The sequence below is a fragment of the Cimex lectularius genome, unplaced genomic scaffold (genome assembly GCF_000648675.2).
Source record: "Cimex lectularius strain Harlan isolate CLEC.00 unplaced genomic scaffold, Clec_2.1 scaffold330, whole genome shotgun sequence".
Taxonomy (NCBI): Eukaryota; Metazoa; Arthropoda; class Insecta; order Hemiptera; family Cimicidae; genus Cimex; species Cimex lectularius.
Genome location: NW_019394173.1, coordinates 96,198 through 110,198, shown reverse-complemented (window position 1 = coordinate 110,198; position 14,001 = coordinate 96,198). Strand labels below are relative to the sequence as shown.

General features: G+C 33.9%; 1 protein-coding gene across 1 annotated transcript in view; it reads right to left on the bottom strand.

Annotated features, from left to right (window-relative positions):
• The window catches only part of LOC106663170 (MKL/myocardin-like protein 2), a 104,547-nt gene extending 90,813 nt beyond the window's left edge, over positions 1 to 13,734 (bottom strand). The window contains exon 1 of the mRNA XM_014387798.2: positions 13,569 to 13,734. The gene's annotated coding sequence lies outside the window, so the exon portion shown is untranslated. The remainder of the gene's footprint in view (positions 1 to 13,568) is intronic.
• Between the last annotated feature and the right edge of the window lie 267 nt (positions 13,735 to 14,001).

Below are 14,001 nucleotides of genomic sequence, written 5' to 3'. Positions count from 1 at the left end.
TAAGCAACATACTCTTGACTTCTTCCATCTTCCAACAATGCTATGATTCTAGCCGATCCTGTATAATTAAAACATTACTCAAGCAAATTTGAAAGTTACAACTGGAACGTTAGAAAGAAGACTAATCCAAATAGTGTTGTATGATAATCAATGGAGGATGTCTAAGAGGCAATTAAAAATATTAAGGGTGGTCACCTTTTTTTTGACACTCAGTGTAGTTGTAAGCGAAAGTTAGTTTAGTTGTGTTTATGAGTAGAAAAGTTTTAGACTTCACAATCAGTGAATCCTCACTCCACCTTAAATATTTCTATACTTCCATTTCGTCGAGCTTTGTCAATTTATCTCTAAATGACCCATCCGCCCATTTGGTAACTTTTTATAGTTGTAAGCAAATAAATTAACTAAAACAACCTGTTCGATTTACTACCTAACTAAAGCAACCAGTTGAAACAACAAATGTGTTCGATTCCCAGTTTCCCTGTCTAACCGAACAGCTGACTTGTAGTTTTTTGCTTGTACAATGTAGTATAATGAGGTCATCTCCATTATGAAACAGAAAGTATTGGTTTTGTGCTTTGTAGTTCGTGTACTTGTATATTTTAACTGATACTTATTATTATCAAATAGGCCTCAGAAGTGGTTAGCGAAGGTTAGTGGCCACTTTAAAATGAAATGTTTTGTTTTGCCCAAACAATACCGTTGGTTGGTTTCGTCCAAGAATCAGTTTTGGAAACCAGCCTCGATCTTATTAAAAAGTGACAAAACTGTCGGAAAATATTCCCAACGCCCACTTCCACCCCCGTCGGTGTCCTGGTTGTGCAAGGAGACCCACGCGCATTCCCAGGGTGACAAACCAACTAAAACAGGCGACGTCGACTTTTGAAAAAAAAAATTGTGAAACGAAAAGCGAAACGGCATCGTCCACATAACGGCTGGACAGAGGCGTTTTATTTTTAAAATTTAGACGTCGGATCCCGTTTTCCGATAGATAGTGACACCGGACTGTCATAGGACCAGCTGCCATCTACGCGCACTTACATAAATTAATCTATTTTTTCCACCGTAATTGCCTCGTCCAGGTTTATTTTTTTACATATATTTTTCTTTTAAATTTGTAAGTATGAGACTATTAAAAGGAGGTTGTAATCTGAGCGATTAATCTTTCAGTAATCCAGCGCTATTATTGGAAAGAGTGATAAACATGAATTAAGGCAAAGGTCCAATGGCAGGTTTTCCAAAATTATTTTTAAAAACAATCACAATATATTTAAGATACATTTTTTTCTCAGTCACTTTTTTAAAACTATTTATATGTAATTCTGGTTTTAGGGTGGTCAAGGGTAAGATGGTGAACGGCAGCATGGTCGTTTGGGTTTATTTATTTACAAAAGTGCAATAACATTAGAAAGGAATGAAGTCGGAAATGGTAAGGAACAATTGATGAATGGGGTCAGATGTGTAGTCCAAAATGAAGTCTCTTTTTTACCAAGCTTTCGGCTTTTTATTAATTCCTCAGGGCTCTACAGAAGGATAAACATAATTATTTTAATGGCATAGGATAATAATATTAATTAAAAAACATGAATAAAAATAAAAGCGGTTCAGCTATTTTGTTCTTATTTTATATAATATTACAACAGTATAAAAAAATGATCAAAGTAAATGAACTTTTATGTTTTTTAAATAAGTATCCGTAAATTCGTTGCAAACATTGTTTTATTGAAAGGATATGCCTTTAAAATGATTACGTTTATCCTGAGGAAGGCTTGATAAAGAGTCAAATCTTGTTTTAAAAAAATAATAATAATAATTCATTAGTTTCCTGGTCCGCTTGACCAATTAATATATTACAATTAATTAAGGTTTTCAGTGGAGATAAAGATCATTTATCGCCGAGATCAAATTGATTACACGACATTTGAAAAATGGCAAAAAGGAGGGAAAATTCAAAAGGTGTGGCTGAGATGGGAAGTTGATGCCCGAGTGGATCGAGGTCACGATAGCTCAGGTGGTAGAGCAGCGGCGTATCAAGCCGAAGATCGTGGGTTCGAATCCCGCTCGTGCCATTGACTTTTTTATCTCAACTGAAAACCTTAATTAATTGTAAAATAATAATAATTGTGGCTTAATAAAAAATAATAATCATCACTGGTCGATAATTCTATGTGTGGTAAAGATTAATATTCAACAGTGGTGTATGACAATGATTAGTAATTTTTTAGATATGGTTGGAATGCTTGATGATGATGAGAAATATTTGGAGAGATGGTTAACAATCGATGGAGAAGAGATGAGTTAATATATTAAAGGATAATCTGAGATGGTTATGAATGGTTGGATATTTAAGAAACGGTTGATGGCGAGAAGACGAAACGCGTTTGATAGAACAAAACAGCGACGATAGGCAGACTAAAATGGTCAGAAACTACCTGACTGCAAGTACATGTCCAAAATCTGTTGAGCTGTTGAGGTAGTCAGAATTGGGTAGGGATAGGTGAATATATTAAAAAATAATTGGAGATAGTTAAAAATCGTTGCTTATGATTAGTAATCTTTAGATATGGTTTAGGAATGCTTGATGATGATGAGAAATAGTTCGTGAGATGGTTGACAATCGTTCGAGATAGTCAGAGTTGGGTAGGAGTAGGTGAACATATTAAAGGATAGTTGGAGATGGTTAGAAATCGTTGCTGAAGGTTAGTAAACTTTAGATATGGTTTAGGAATGCTTGATGATGATGAGAAATAGTTGGAGAGATAGAACAACACAGCGACGATAGGCAGACGAAAATGGTCAGAAACGATAACTGGATATGGTTAGAAATCGTTGCTGATGATTAATAATCTTTAGATATGGTTAGGAATGCGTGATGATGATGAGAAATAGTCGGTAGATATGGTTAGAAATCGTTGCTGATGGTTAGTAATCTTGGGATATGGTTAGGAATGATTGATGATGATGATGAGAAATAGTTGGTAGATATAGTTAGGAATACTTGATGATGATGAGAAATAGTTGAGAGATAGAACAAAACAGTGACGATAGGCAGACTAAAATGGTCAGAAACGATAACTGGATATGATTAGAAATCGTTGCTGATGGTTAGTAATCTTTAGATATGGTTAGGAATGCTTGATGATGATGATAAATAGTTAGAGAGATAGCTAACAATCTTTGGAGATAGAGATGTCAGAGATGAGTAGGAATGAGTGAATATATTAAAGGATAATTAGAGATGGTTAGGATTGGTTGGATACTTTAAGAAACGGTTAGAATGAGTGGAACTGACCCCAACTCTGATGATGGCGAGAAGATGAAACGCGTTTAAAAGAACAAAACAGCGACGATAGCCAGGCTAAAATGGTCGGAAACGACCTGACTGCAAATACACATCCAAAATTTGTTCACCACATCGGTAGACACACGGTTGCACCAAAGCTATTAATAAACAATTTTTGGGAAAAAATTGTGATTTTGAAAACGAGAAAAAGATTTTTTTTTCTCAATCATCTTGACATTGAGCTTGGTGGGTTAACAATTTCACCACGATTTAAAATTCAACAGGATTCGTGAGGTCGTTTGGCTACGCAAAAACAAAAGTCCAGAACCAAATAAGTCGTTTACCGGCTCAAAATAGGCGAAAGTGTTTATGGAGCCGACCCTAACAATAGTAGAAAGGGGGCAAACAATTGTTTTTCGGCTCAGACTATGACGTTGGCAAACAAGAGATTATTTATCGGCTTTTTTCGCTTTTCATTTTTAAAGAACCGGTTGAAATTGTTTATAAATAATTAAACTGAGAAATTCTGTTCGGATAATCGAAGACTCGGTGTAGCCAAATGAGCATGACTACCTAAAAAAGTGGTGGCTTGGTGATGGAAGGGTGGCAAATGATGAGGGTTGGTTGGAATGCTTAATTTATAGGCATAGAAATAATTGGAATGGTATAACAATGTTATCATAGTTACAATAATTGCACTCCTGAAGAAGCCAAATGCTAAATTCGTCTGAAATACCATAATGATCGGAAATTATTAAAACTATTGGTTCATCACCCAAAAGCCCAGGATAAATTTAACCAATTTTTCCCTTATTCGCAAAGCTCAACGACAGGTATGACTTGGGTAGAGGCCAAATTATGAAACGACGGACAATCAGGGTCTACCAAACACCGTTTTTTCTTTATTCATAAAAACACCAGGAGGCGGAAAGTAGGTTTAAGTATTGAAATGTATCAAACATTTAAGTGTAAGAAGCATAAAATTGCATAATTACATATCACAAAGAAACAATGAAATTTTGGATTCTTAAAAGACTGGTCCAGACAATGTAGCATGTCTGGAGGAAATTTCTGGGCAACAAACTAGTTAAAAAGGAAATCTCGGAACAATACCCGGGCCCAAATCCCTTTTGTGTCATAAACAAGATCCATATTAATACAGAACTGGAGACTTGGGCTACCAAAAATGAAGCACTGTCAACGTATGTCAGGCATGACACAACCGCAACAAACACTACTCGCAATAAAAATAGTACTATTAATAGATGACCAATGTCCACTATCTAGACGAGAAACGAGATAAAAGAGGAAAGCCATGAGCAATGTAGACATGACGCCTGAGACAGATTCGGTACTCAAAGTACTTACTTTGTAAGTACTTCGATTACAGAAATGGTATATTATTATTAAATACATTAGGATTATTACTGACAAAATTGTCGCGAATTGACAGATAAACCCATACACCTGCCCAATGTACATGTTTATTATGTAATAGTTGTTCAACAGGATTTTACATCCATGAAAAAATTTTGTTTTCAATTATTCTTATTTATTCATTTGATGATTATTTTATTTAATGCAATTTCATCTTTAACGAACTACTTACCTTCTAAAATGACCTAAGAAAATACAATAGTACAAAAAAATTTCAACAATAAGTTAAATTCTGTTTTTAAAAATCAAATCATTAAGTATTTATGCTTATGATTCATAAAAAAAATGAAATAAAACAATAACATGGTTCAACAAACTTCATCAAGAACCGATTAAAACATTTTTATTCATATACTTTTTTTTAAATTATGAATTATCTTGGCATGAGAAAAAATGCAAGGCATGTAAAACATTTCTAATCATCGTTGAAGGGGGAATAATGACTAATGCCATGATAAGAAGGCGTTCTTGTACAACAGTAAATAAATAACGGATAAGAACAACAAACATTATTCATTGTGGTTTTCATAAAAATTAATGGCAAATTTTATAAAATAATGTATTAATTGTCAGTAGACTTTGAGTTTATCATTATACAACTGGTTCAAAAATTGCCCGAACATTAAAAAAATTAAATTTGTAATTATCAAAGAGTTGACAGAAGACAGTAAACTCACAGAAAAGTCAATTAAAATAAGGTATAATTTAGTATAAATATATTAAAAAATGTCATCAACAGTAATTGGCTCATACTGCGAGAATTAACCATTATCCGTATGATAAAAAACAAAAACAAAATGAAGATACATTTCCAACAATGACCCATTTAATCATTATTATTTAAGTGACCTCAAAGTTTCTTAAGAAAAAGGTACACTGCCACCTATCGGTTATACTCAAACTACATCTAAAGTCAAGCATTTAGCACAAAACAATTTCTAACGACAATAAACATTTTTGTGTAACAACAAGAATACAAGAAACATCTGACACGTTTAAATAAAAACCATATCATGCTATACTATTAAAAAAATTAAGACCTTAATTAGATTCACTTCACAAAACTCAAGATCAAAAATAGGGGACACTAGTTAGCAAGCACCAAGAAAGAACTTGTTTACCTGATGTGTAAAAAAATAAAATGAAAAGTAAAAGTTGGTTTATTAAACTTTCATTATTATGTAGCATGAAATTGTTTTGCAGTTTTCAGTTTATGGTTACAATGTATGATGAAGTACAACGGGGTCACTGACTTTTTTTTTTATATTATCAATGATGCCAAAACACAACTTTGCCAAAATTAAGCATTTTTCCTTTTAAAAAAATTGTGAGCAACCAGTTGAAAATAGTAGGTCATGAATTGGAGAGATAGCAACATTGATTCATTAAAAAGTAACATTTGGACCAAGAAGTTATTCAGAATGAAACTAAAGTTATTATAATGTGAAAAAACATTGACAAACAAAAAGATAAATTAATCATTTATGTCATACGAGGAGGCTGGGATTTAATTTATTCCATGGACAAAACATTTTGACAACTAGTGGGTTTTCTTACTTATTATGTATTACAATTGCTACGAGGTTTTTTTTTTTGGTTTTTTTTTGTTTTTTTTCTTCTTAAGAAAGATTCACAATTAGTTTTAAAACTCAATAAATTTAGTTTTTGGTGGTTTCTGTCATACATTCTATGACCACACAGTCTCAATGTTTTTCCTGATAAATTTTTCATGCAACAAGGATTACCACTGTTTCTGACAGATTCACAAATAATTAATTCCAATGAAACTATCTTGACTTCAATCCCTCGTGCCCACAAGTTTTACATTTCACCAATTAATAAAAATCAAAACACATTTATTAGTCTAAATGGCTTCAGGCTGCTCCAGACTGATGATGGCTTAGTGTATGTTTGAGGGGACAAACCATGTCCAATCAAATGTTTCGTTTGCTTCAGTGTGCTCCAGGCACGACCAGTAATTGTGTGTCACCTATTTTTGATCTTGAGTTTTGTGAAGTGAATCTAATTAATATCTTAATTTTTTTAATAGTATAGCGGGATCTGGTTTTTATTTAAATGTGTCAGATGTTTCTCAAAAAGTATTCTTGTCGTTACACAAAAATGTTTATTGTCGTTAGAAATTGTTTTGTGCTAAATGCTTGACTTTAGATGTAGTTTGAGTATAACCGATAGGTGGCAGTGTACTCTTTTTCTTAAGAAACTTTGAGGTCACTTAAATAATAATGAGTAAATGTGTCATTGTTGGAAATGTATCTTCATTTTGTATTTTTTTTTTTAAATCATACGGATAATGGTTAATTCTCGCAGTATGAGCCAATTAATGTTGATGACATTTTTTAATATATTTATACTAAATTATACCTTATTGTAATTGACTTTTCTATGAGTTTCCTGTCTTCCGTCAACTCTTTGATAATTACAAATTTAATTTTTTTAATGTTCGGGCAATTTTTGAACCACTTGTATAATGATAAACTCAAAGTCTACCGACAATTAATACATTATTTTATAAAATTTGTCATTAATTTTTATGAAAACCACAATGAAAAATGTTTGTTGTTTTACTCTGTTGTTCTTATCCGTTATTTATTTATTGTTGTACAAGAACGCCTTCTTATCATGGCATTAGTCATTATTCCCCCTTCGATGATGATTAGAAATGTTTTGCATGCTTTGCATTTTTTTTCATGCCAAGATAATTCATATTTTAAAAAAAGTATATGAATAAAAATGTTTTAATCGTTTCTTGATGAGGTTTGTTGAACCCTGTTTTTTTTTTTTTTTTTTTTTTTTTAAATGAATCATAAGCATAAATACTTAACGATTTGATTTTTAAATTCAGAATTTAAATTATTGTTCAAATTTTTTTGTACTATTGTATATTATTTTTGTTAGGTCATTTTAGAAGCTAGGTAGTTTGTTAAAGATGAAATTGCATTAAATAAAATAATCATCAAATGAATAAATAAGAATAATCAAAAACAAGATTATTTCATGGATGTAAAATCCTGTTGAACTATTACATAATAAACATGTACATTGGGCAGGTGTATGGGTTTATCTGTCAATTCGTGACAATTTTGTCAGTAATAATCCTAATGTATTTAATAATAATATCCCATTTCTGTAATTGAAGTAATTACAAAGTAAGTACTTTCTCTGAGTACCGAATCCGTCTCAGGGGTCGTATCTACATTGCTCATGGCTTTCCTCTTTTATCTCGTTTCTCGTCTAGATAGTGGACATTGGTCATCTATTAATAGTACTATTTTTATTTTACGGGAACATGCTGTTGTGCAGGAATTTTTTTTTTACTTTCTCTGTTTTTGCGAGTAGTGTTTGTTGCGGTTGTGTCATGCCTGACATACGTTGACAGTGCTTGATTTTTGGTAGCCCAAGTCTCCAGTTCTGTATTAATATGGATCTTGTTTATGACACAAAAGGGATTTGGACCCGGGTATTGTTCTGAGATTTCCTTTTTAACTAGTTTGTTGCCCAGAAATTTCCTCCTACATTGTCTGGACCAGTTTTTTAAGAATCCACAATTTCATTGTTACTTTGTGATATGTAATTATGCTATATTATGCTTCTTACACTTAAATGTTTGATACATTTCACTATTTAAACATACTTTCTGCCTCGTGGTGTTTTTATGAATAAAGAAAAACGGTGTTTGGTAGACCCTGATTGTCCATCGTTTCATAATACTTTGTCGTTCTCTTTTTCTTAAGAAACTTTGAGGTCACTTAAAGAATAATGATTAAATGTATTATTGTTGGAAATGTAACTCTTCATTTTCTATTTTTTTATCAAACGGATAATGATTAATTCTCGCAGTATCCATCTCTCCAATTTATTATCTATATTTTCAACTGGGCTTTGCTCAAGTTTTTAAAGAAAAAATGGTTCATTTTGACAATTTTTTTTTGCATCATTAAAAAAAAAGTCTAACCGACCAACATGACCTAATAACATGAACCACCAGTACCTATACTTGCCCAGCCATAATCACCCCTAGCAATCCCAAACCACCCTGATTGTCTTCTGTCCTAGTTTCTGTAGGATTCACTTTGTCGTGGATTTTTTTTCTCACTAATATGCCAAATCTTTTCGATCTTCATGAGGTTGTTAGAGATAAGATAATTACAGTTCAATTAGGCTCCTTTGCTCTTTTCTAATTAATCCTTCACCCTCGTCATAAAGCTTTTGCCGTTCCGCTATTGGCCATGTAATAAGGTGTTTTTTGGGGACAACTTTTTTCTCTCTAAATTTGATAGCATTTTAAGGCGTAAAACAAAACAAAATGAACACAAAAATATACATAAAACAGAAAAAAAAAAAGAGGAACAACTCATTAGTAGTCAATCCTATACATTTGCAGTAATCACATTCACTGTCAGAAGGTCGCGGGGCCATTGACGCTTCAGCTGTCGGGGAGGAATGTTTGTAAGGGTGCGAGATAAAAGATTTCTAACATGAGGGTTTGTCTGATTGGATAATTGTGAAATTTCTTGCAGCTGTTTTTCACTACTTCAAGGACATATTGTATGTTAAGCTCATTGTGAATGCTAAGATTGGATCGATAGAAAGGAGCAATGGCGATGATTCGAAGGATTTTTGATTGCAGAGAGTCTTTTATTTGTAAAGTCAGTTTTATCCAGGAATCTTTTGAAAAATCTGAATCATGTGTTTACTTCTTGTTTTTTGAGGGTTCCATGTAGGTCATTTGTCAATGAAGCAGACTACATTAGCTGGTGGGAATGAATGAATGAAAAACTGTAATAGTTCCAGTATAAATCAAAATACAACAGAGAATTCTATGTCCATTTAAAAAAAAGATAAAAGAGAAAAAATATTACTTCAGTAATAAAATCAATAATTAAATTCTTCTCTCGTATCTCCAGTGCCTCACAAACCCAATCAAAGGCCTAGATCTTGAACACTCCAAAAAACCCAGAAGTCCACCCCTTGACAGAGTGAAGCAACCTAGTTGAAGCAAGCGGATTTCACCCAGTACTGAATGTCAAGAAATGAAAAACAGATTCGAGGGCATGCAAACTGCAAAGCGAACAGAAGCCATACTCACGCCGAGTTCATCTAAAGAATGCAGCTTGACCAAAGAGTAACCTTTAAAATTGGTCTTCTTCAGATCGAACAATGCTGGAGGACCCCTTAAGCCTTTATGTAATGAAACGTGTGCCAAGCTCATGGGTACGATCAGCACGATGAATGAATGAATGAAAAAGTACTTTATTAGATAAACAAAAGAGAGAAAAAACTATAAATTTTTAATAAATAAACAAAACAGGACTAAAAATTTCTTCTCAAGGAATAAACAAAGAGGAAAAAACTATGTAAGTTACTAAAATAACAACGTATCTATTTACATATACTTATGCACATATAAATAACCAGGGTGTCTCTTACATACATAAAATAAACATTTAATAATTGAAATAAAAAAACTAGTTCTTTCCTGCAGTTCCAGGATTCCATCGCAAACTTTACTAAATTTAAGCATACGGGGTTATTTAATAAAGAGATTAGGTGCTCTCTTGTCAATGTGGGCAAGCCTATGTGCCATACTTGGAATTCCGCTAAAACTAGGCATTCTGCTAAAAAGTGAAAACAATTTTCTCAAGTCTGCATGTTGCAGAGAGAGCACTTATTGGATCTATTGACTCTTGTGGGATTATAATTAAGGTAAAATAACTCACACCTTACTTTGATAAACCAGCGAGCTAGTGGAATGGATGGAATTTTAGAATTGTGTGCTATGTTCAAGAAAGGTTGATTGGTATTAAGATACAGCGAAAACCTAGAAGAATTTTGAGCGTGAACAAGACATTTCACTGTGTGAGAGGTACGGATATGGTTGATCAATTTTGAGTCCAAAAGAGGCCACTCTTTATAATTGTCCAGAGAGAAATTCTCATTGAGCTGAAATTGTTGAGCCAAGGTATTCCAGGAAGAAAACCATGATATTTTGGACCTTATGATTTCCAGCGACTGGGAAGGCGGTGGTTAGGAAGGTTTAGGACCCAGCAGACATAGGAGGTACATTTAATGTAAATTGAAACAAAAATTCAACTGAGGTCTCAAGGTAGATCATGTAGTGAAAGAAGGGAGGGGATAAATTTTATGGATAAAATAGCGATGTAGGGATTCAATTGTTTCAATAAAAATTCTTTCAATACTAAAATCCTTATTTACACATTATCGTTCTGCAGTCATTGGGGAGGGGGGTATCGAGATATTTTGAGGTGCGCTCAGGGGTTAAACAGGGATGTAATTTGAGTCCTTTATTATTCTCCCTATTTCTCGACGATCTCTCTGATTGTCTTGAATACAGTATAGGTTACGGAAATATTGAAATTTCTGACAGACTCCCCAGTTATCCTGATGAAAAATATTAATGCCTTAGAGATTTACTGTAATAAATGGAATCTTTCAGTCAACCTAGACAAATCCAAAATTATGGTTTTTTGTAGGGGAGGCAGGCTTGCGGCTAATGAATGCTGGTATTTTAAGGGCTCTCGCATTGAAATAGTAATTGATTATAAATATTTGGGCTTAATTCTCACTCCTAAACTTTCACTCAATGCACATCTCAAGCGAAAGACTCATATTGCAAAATATGCAATGAATTCAATGTTGGCTAAATTCAATTCAAATAATCTTGTCCCGGTCTGCAGTAAATACAAGCTGTTTTTGGCTGTTTGCCGTTTGATTGTGTCCTACGCTTCCCAGGGTACTGATGAAACGATCAGCATGATGCTGTGTTGAGAATTAATCCGCATCAAGAGAGCCGCAAAAAGTGCGCTCCAGTTAATCTTATCTTAACGGCCGGAAAGCAGTTGCGGGGATCAGTTTTAATTTTGGGAGATACGGAGGTTCTCTTATTGGTTCTCTGGGTTCAGTTCAAGGAACATCTGAATTTTGGAAGTTCTTCTGGAAGTTAGTTGTACAGGTTGACTCACAGGAAGTTCCCTCTTGGGTACACTATTCACTCCTAAAGGTCCCTCCACACAACAGTTAAATAGAATGTATTTACAGATATGAATGACTAGTATGAAAGGCGATGGTGGAAAATCGTTATCTATGCTATCGACACTCATGGAGAAATTTCCAACACACCATCATCACAATCGAATAAATAGAATGCACATAGGAAGTAGCAGTAATAGAACGATTTGGGTCCTTCATGCTAGGTTTCAAGCCTTGGTTTCTTATGAACGAGTAGGCATTCCAACCAACATGGACTTTGTTCTTGAACACAGCAACGAGTTTTTGAATATCCTTTTTACATATTTTTTTAGAGAAATTGGGAGCTTAGTTTATAGTTGCTTGCTTCTCAATGATGTTGTATTAAATATATTACAAATTTGTTTGATAAGAAGGTCGATGATGGAAAAATAAATAACCTATGACCCTTTTTTTATGTATATGTTTATGGAGGAATAGCGAGTTAACCATTGCCATAATAATATAAATGGTGGGCAGAACGATCATAAGAATATCTAACCCAAAAGGATTAAGAACGACAAAGTAAATTTTTAAGATTAGATAGATCTGCCTTTCTGATCCGTCTAATTTGGCTGGTTTTGATGAATTGTCTGTTGTTATCAGTTGTATATGTCAAAGTGGTTGAATGAAAAGGGTGTCAATGTTATCTTGGAACTGTCGGGGTCAGATGGACTAAGGTTTTTGTCGTCCGTACCAAATCGCTATTGTTTATCTTCAATTTGCTTCTTTTAAAGGACTAAAAATATTAATCAGATATTGATTCATATTAGGCGGCAGAAATGATCTAGCTGTCGATACACTTGGAGCCTGCTTCTTGGGCAAGACAGGATCCATGTATGACCCCATGCTGTCAGCAAAGCTGGAGTTATTTTCCCGGCCTGCTGTGAGAAATCTAATTGCCAAAGCTTGGGAATTAAGCTGATTAGTTTGTAAACGACTCATGGGGCCAAAAGCTTTGATGTGATTAATGGTGCCTTCGTGTTATTATGGCACCACACTCCAATTATACTTATAAAGGTTTTGGTTCATCACGTTCACCAACTGAACTGAGAAAAAGAAATGCATTGATTGAACATGGGCGCATTTTCACATTGAGAAAATTACAAGGTGATATCGACCGAAATGATAGGAGCGGAAGTGGTGAAAGCACCCAAATAATCAAGCCAATTGATCATTAGTCTCCGATGAATTAAATCTTGGGTTTGGCAAAGGGTACAAACAATTTTCCAATGTCAGGGAGAAGGCAATATCATATTTTGCGAACAGTGATTTTCAGGTATATGCTTAAAGCAAAGCAATATAATTTTGAAAAAATTTTATGGACAATTTTATAAAAATTATAAAACATTGTTTTTTGTGGCAAATATTGATAAATGCTTTTAATATACTTTGTTTATGGCCTGTTATGGGAATGTTTGGATTGTATGTATTGACCAACTTTGTCGTTTCGCTTAAGAAACGTCAGCTTGAGGTCGATGACACGTCCAACTGCATTTGCATGCTTCACCTGCATCCTGTCATTTGTGCATGTGTAAAAACACTCGAATCATAACTATCTTGAAATGATTGAACACGATTGTTAAAAAAAAATTATGTTTATTTTAAAAAATTATTTAAAAAGATTCCGGGCAATTTGTAAACTCGTCGAGTGGCATCGGAAGAGACCGGGGAGTCGGAAAGCACCGAGGACGAGGAAAAACGTCACGTCAAAAGGGATTATTTGTTTTATTTTCAGATTGCGTGGGTGCGGCCGAGGAACGCCGACGGCCGACGTCGCCTCAAGGAAAAACCACGTCTCGCTTACCTTTCCCGACGAACGGCCGATCCTGGAAAACGGTCCCTGGTAACAGTTCGCGATCCCTGGGTCGACGTCAACAAAACAAAAACAGAAAAAAAACAACTCTTCCGTGCAAAAGGGCCGAGCCTCGAAGTCAACCTAGATTTGCCGGAACATATGTTCAGACATACGTCAAGTTAAGTCGAGAAAACAATTATCAAAACTAAAAAATCTAAATTATCAGACAAAAAACATCCTTCAAAATCCAGTAAACAAGAATTTTTGATCTGTCACGCATTAAAAAATAACGTTAAATATATAAAAACTACAGCAAAAAAAAAACGAAAAACGACAACCATATTACTAAAAACACAAAAATCCAAATGATTTTTTCAAAAATACAATACATATTTCATTTTATAAATAAAAATAAAACATTCATTAAAAAAATATTTATAAC